The sequence below is a fragment of the Acomys russatus genome, chromosome 5 (genome assembly GCF_903995435.1).
Source record: "Acomys russatus chromosome 5, mAcoRus1.1, whole genome shotgun sequence".
Classification (NCBI taxonomy): Eukaryota; Metazoa; Chordata; class Mammalia; order Rodentia; family Muridae; genus Acomys; species Acomys russatus.
The window spans coordinates 59,851,687-59,857,108 of record NC_067141.1 but is presented as its reverse complement, the minus strand read 5'-3'; the positions used below and the strand labels follow the sequence as shown (position 1 = coordinate 59,857,108).

The following is a 5,422-nucleotide window of genomic DNA, read 5'->3' as shown; positions in this document are numbered from 1 at the left end:
ATGGTTTTATTTTCATATTTAAATCATCAACCCCCTGAAGTCTATTTTTATAAACAAAGTATGATACTGGACCCACGTTTCTCTTCCTCTCAAGAGCTTCCTGGTTGTCCTAGATTCTTTTTATCAAGTAATCTGTATTTCCTCCCCTGGTCTGAAACCTTCTTAGACTTTGAAAGAATCCGCATAGGCCAATGACTTCTAAATTTGGCGGCAGAAAACTGTGAGGTCAGAACTTCAGGCGCAGCTTGCAGCCCCCACTGTGCCTCTCCTCATTTGGAAGAAGAAGAAATAAATGTGCTTCAAGGTAAAGTTACACTTCAATAAACAGCTGTGTGGGAGAGTGGAAAGAACACGGCCCTCAAATCAGAACACCGTCCTGCTTCTTCTCCCGTTCACTAACTGTGAGCAAGACACACAACTGCTTTGAGCTCACTTCTCCTCGGTGCACAGAAACATCAGGCACCATGTGTCGCCATGCCATGACACGCACATGCTCAAGTGCATCCGTGGCTGTGAAAGGGCTTTTAAACTGTGGGGGCCTGGTTGCTGTGGCAACACAACTCAGACTTGCGAATATTTCAGTGTTGCATCTTTATAATTTCTTTAGAGCTGGTCAGCTTTAAATTTTTACCCTACCGGTGAGAATCCTGGGTCTGTGGTTTGTTTTTTTTTTTTTTTTTTTTTAGCATTATCGTTTTAGACAGCAACTAGTCAGGGAGGCAGTAGAAAGAAAAGGAGGAATGACCGAGAAGTTCAGTGTCGTCTGCCTGGCAGAGGGGTTAAAAAAAAAAAAATAGAACGACGTTCCCAGCCTCAAAGGGTCCCACCTAGCCTTCTAGGACTTTTGTTTTGTTTTGTTTTGTTTTGTTTTTGAGACAGGGTTTCTCTGTGTAGCCCTGGCTGTCCTGGATCTCACTCTGTAGACCAGGCCGGCCTCCAACTCACAGGGATCTGTCCACCTCCGCCTCCCAGGTGCTGGGATTAAAGGTGTGCAACCACCACCACCACACAGCTTCTAGGATTTTTTTTTTTCTTATGTTCTGTCCTATGATTGGTAGCAGTTTTCTTGGCAGTGCAGAGCAGTGGTGAGAACCAGGCAGTATGGTGGTCTGACCACATTCCCTCCCCTGTCCGTGCTCACTTAACCCCACTCCACCCCAGGGATTGTGAGGATAACATTCCTCGTGTCCATGCAAGCCTTCCCAGAGGGATCCTGACAGCTCATACTTGACCCAGGGAACACAGTGTCCTGTGCCGGTAGTCCATCCTGTTAGGGACATGCGGCTGAAGTGGGATGTTGTTCTTTTCCCACCCCACAGACCAACAGGGAAATGCTACTAAAATCTTGTCAACTTAAGCTGAAAAGACATAGCACAGTCACTCTGTTATCCCAAGGGGAAGGCACAGTGTCTAAGAGGACAGAATGTGGGAAGCACAGTGGATACAAAATAAGCACACTGGGTGATGGTTTAAGGAAAAGGTCCATAGGATCAAGACAAAGAGAAACTACAGGGCAGTTGAGGGAGGAACAATGCTGCAGTGATTTAATTTGTTGGAACCTGAGAAACCTGTTCTTCAGATTTCCTCAGCTGGGAACCCGGCGCTATCACTTTTTCCATCAATTCAGCTACCAGGTAAGTCACTTGGTGGCTAATGTTGATCAGGCTTGGAAAGCACAGAGGCCCTCCACGTTCTTTATTGTAAACCGCTCCAGCCCCCGGAGAAATTGGCAACAACATGCTTCCATAGTTAGCACATTCTAATATCTCCTATTACGTTCTAAAACTTTGAAAACTGGTCATGCAAAACACTCCAGCAGTTGGTCCAGGTGCTGTGACAAACGACATTTTCTCTGGGCCAGTCATCAACAAGTGAGTCCTTGACTAAAGAATTAAAAACCACGATGGGGTGTTTACATTTTGGGAGGGGGTCTGTATTATTTCATACAATGAAAAAAATTATTCTGATGCAAAATTCCATTAAGTTTATTCCAATGTAAAGCTAGAGAAATAAATATACACATGGATGTTGTTGTCAGTGCTAGTCTCTGGTGGGGAGTTACCCAGTGCTCACACTCAGGAGCCCCCCACTTGGCTCCATGTTCTGGTGAAGAAGGAACCATACATGTTTATTTAGCACGAAGCCCTACAAAGTATGTAGTCAGTTCTTCTCACTAGATAACAGATTGTGCTCAACATCACAGACAAGCGAGGTGTGGTGGGGCACTTCTTCAGCTCTAGCATTCAGGAAAGAATGGCAGATCTCTGTAACTTCAAGGGCAGCCTGGTCTACTTAGGAGAGTTTCAAGTTAGCACTATGTAATGAAACACATTCTCAGAAAACAAAACAGAGACAGAGCGAGAAAGACACACGCACAAACACGCACCCCCCCACACACACACACACAGAGACAGACAGACAGACAGACAGACAGACAGACAGACGACACAGAGAGACAGAGACACAGAGAGACAGACAGACAGACAGACAGACAGACAGACAGACATACAGACAGAGACAGAGAAAGAAGAAAAGACCTTATAATCAGGCTGGTAACACATGCCTATAATCCAGTATTCATGAGGTTGGAGCCAGAAGATCACAAGTTCTAGGCCAGCCAAGGCTACACAGCAAAATTGTGTCTCAGCAATTAAAATTAAATATGGTTTAAAAAGAAAACAAGAAAAGAGGGTCTGGAAAGATGGCTCAGTGGTTTAGAGCAAATATTACTCTTACAGGGTTCCCAACACTTACACGTCAGGTAGTTCACAGCTGCCTTAACTCCAGCTCTAGGGAATCTGATGTGCTCCTCTGACCTCCTGGGGCACCTGCACTCACAGGCACATACAACAAGTAGGCACACATACACATAATTAAAAATTAAAATAAATATAAAGTAAAACTCAAGAAAATAAAAAAAGGGAAATCTTTACAGGGAAAAATGCTTTACATGCCAATAAATAAAATTTAAATGAACAGCAGTGAATAGATAGTTTTGAAAGGAAAAAACAACTATAGTTAAGTTGGTTTGGGAACATTCTTACCATGTTATACCACCTAGTTAGAGGAAGTGAGAGAGAGAAACTGAGGAGAGAAGATTGGCCAAGGGTGTAGGAAAGAAACAAAGAGTAAGCAGGAGGTGGGAGCTGAGTTAGCACCAAGCCCAAATGTATTTTTGATGAAAAAAAAAAAAAAAAAAACAGGTTATTTCTGGTGTATGCATTATCTGTGGATAACAGATTTGTTGGTGGGACGTATTACGTGCTGTCATCATTGTGTGACTTTAGTTTACTTATCTATTTGTATTACATTTAGTGTGTGTGTATGTTCATGTGTTTGTGTGTATGTGTTCGTGTGTGTGTGTGCACACACATAGAGGTCAGAGGACAATTTGCTAGAGTCCTCTTATACTTTGTGGGCTCTAGGGACTAAACACAGGCCATCAGACTTAGCAGCAAGCGCCTTTAACACTGAGGCCCCATAATCTGCATTTGAATTTTTTCTGGTCTGGGCTTGTTTTGAACCAAACTAGAAACCTCATCGCAGTTATCCTTTGGGAGCTGAACTCAAGGTAAAACTCGTGCCTTTGATCTCTGGTTTCTCAGAGTACATGGCAAATTGCCTTGATTTCTACTGATAACATCCCAAAACAAAACAAAATAAGAAACTTCTTATACTGCTGCACTAATAGAAACCTGTCCTTTTAAACTTTCAGTGTTGCTAGGCAATTAATTAACTTTTCCCATCCTACTAATTTCTTCCACCAAGTGTTTTTTTTAAAACTCTATACATGATTCTGTTGCTTTAATGGAAGTATAGACACAATCAGTCACTCTGAAAATGCAGCACCCAGGTTGTATATTTAGAAATTTTAGTGCAGACACACACCGCCCCACACACTTCTGTAGGACTGGAGTGTGTAAAGCATTACAGGAAGTCCACTGCGGTTGAGTTCAATCATTTCCTTGTAGGTTGGTTGTTAAGCCCAGGAAAGTGCTTTGTTCCCAGGGAAGTGAAGCTACAAATGGTGCTTTGGTCCCCAGGCTCAAAAGACTGAGGCAGAAGTATTTGCCTTTGCGACGAAAGTAGAAAACAAAATAACTGGTGGCACACAGCAATGGAGGAGAAGAGGGCATCTAACAAAGTCAACCTGGATGCTTTGAACACCCCAGCAGCAGGATTCCAGTACAGCAGCAAGGAGACGTCCAGATGGCCCAGGCCCTTTGTAGCTGTAGTTGACAGCCTGTGTGTTGTTCAAGGGGCCCAAGCTGTGCATTTGTGATGACATGTTTTAGCTTCATCCTCCCAGCCAAGCACAGGAAGGAAGGCCAGCGAGGAAGGAAGGCCTCCCTGAGATGCCCCAAGAGCTACGATGGGTGGCCTTCAGCGCTGTCACTCGGTCCTGCCCTGGGAACACCACTGCCCGCGTACTCCTCTCGCTTTGTGAAGCTCCATCTCACACAGCCTCCTTTCTGGGGAAGCTGTCCCGTTTTCCTGCCTTCCCCACTGGCTCACAGACTAGAAAATCACACATCCTGCCATTTCGTTCTCGTTAGGCCCAATGTGTCCCCTTCACTTGCCTAGGAAACTCCGTGAAGGAAGAAAGAATTTAAAGTCTCCCCCCGCCTCCACCAAGGATTTCAGGGACCTACCTAACACAGGATGCCTGCTTCATTTGTCAAAGTTGGCATCAAGCTTTGAGTAAAAGTCAGGACTGAGGGGAAAAAGAGTGAAGACATTGCCCCTCCAAAAGAGATGGCTCAAGACTGCAAAGGAGTATGATCCCAGGACCCAGGGAAATAAAGGCCAGTGGAACTCTGTGAGTTGGAGGCCAGCCTGGTCTACAAAGTCTAGGACAGCCAAGGCTACACAGACAGAGAAACCCTGTCTGGAAAAAAAAAAAAAAAAAAAAAAAAAAAAAAAAAAAAAAAAACCAAAGCAAAAAACCAATGGTGGTGGCTATGCTGTGAGGTCTTTTCTGCCACCCTGCCTCTCTATCGACAATTCTTGGTGTTCATATGGGAATAACGTTGCAGATATGGGTGGGCCTCCAACCTGGCTACACAGCGGAGGAGCGTGGCTGTTCCCAGCCTCCATGTTTAGTTCAGAGATGGAAATGTGCCCTTAGTATGTGTGTTAGGGTTCTGCTTTAGTCTGCCTACCTGTGATGTCACTGCTTACCTGTCACGGGGGCGTGGCCCTGTCCTGGGCCATATAAAAGACACCTTCCACATGGCTCTTCCTCGCTCTACTCCTCTCTACCTCTCTAGCTCTCTTTACCTCTCTCTACTTCTCTCTCTCTCTCTCCTCTCTCTCTCTCTCTCTCTCTCCTCTCTCTCTCTCTCTCTCTCACTGTGGTCTCCAGAGATGGTTTCTGTATGCCCTTATTAGACCTCTTAAGTGGATCTGTTGTGTTGTGTGA

At 44.8% G+C, this 5,422-nt stretch overlaps 1 pseudogene; it reads right to left on the bottom strand.

The window, feature by feature from the left end:
• Positions 1–4,178, bottom strand: part of LOC127189890 (60S ribosomal protein L7a-like) — a 9,575-nt pseudogene extending 5,397 nt beyond the window's left edge.
• Positions 4,179–5,422: the final 1,244 nt, after the last annotated feature.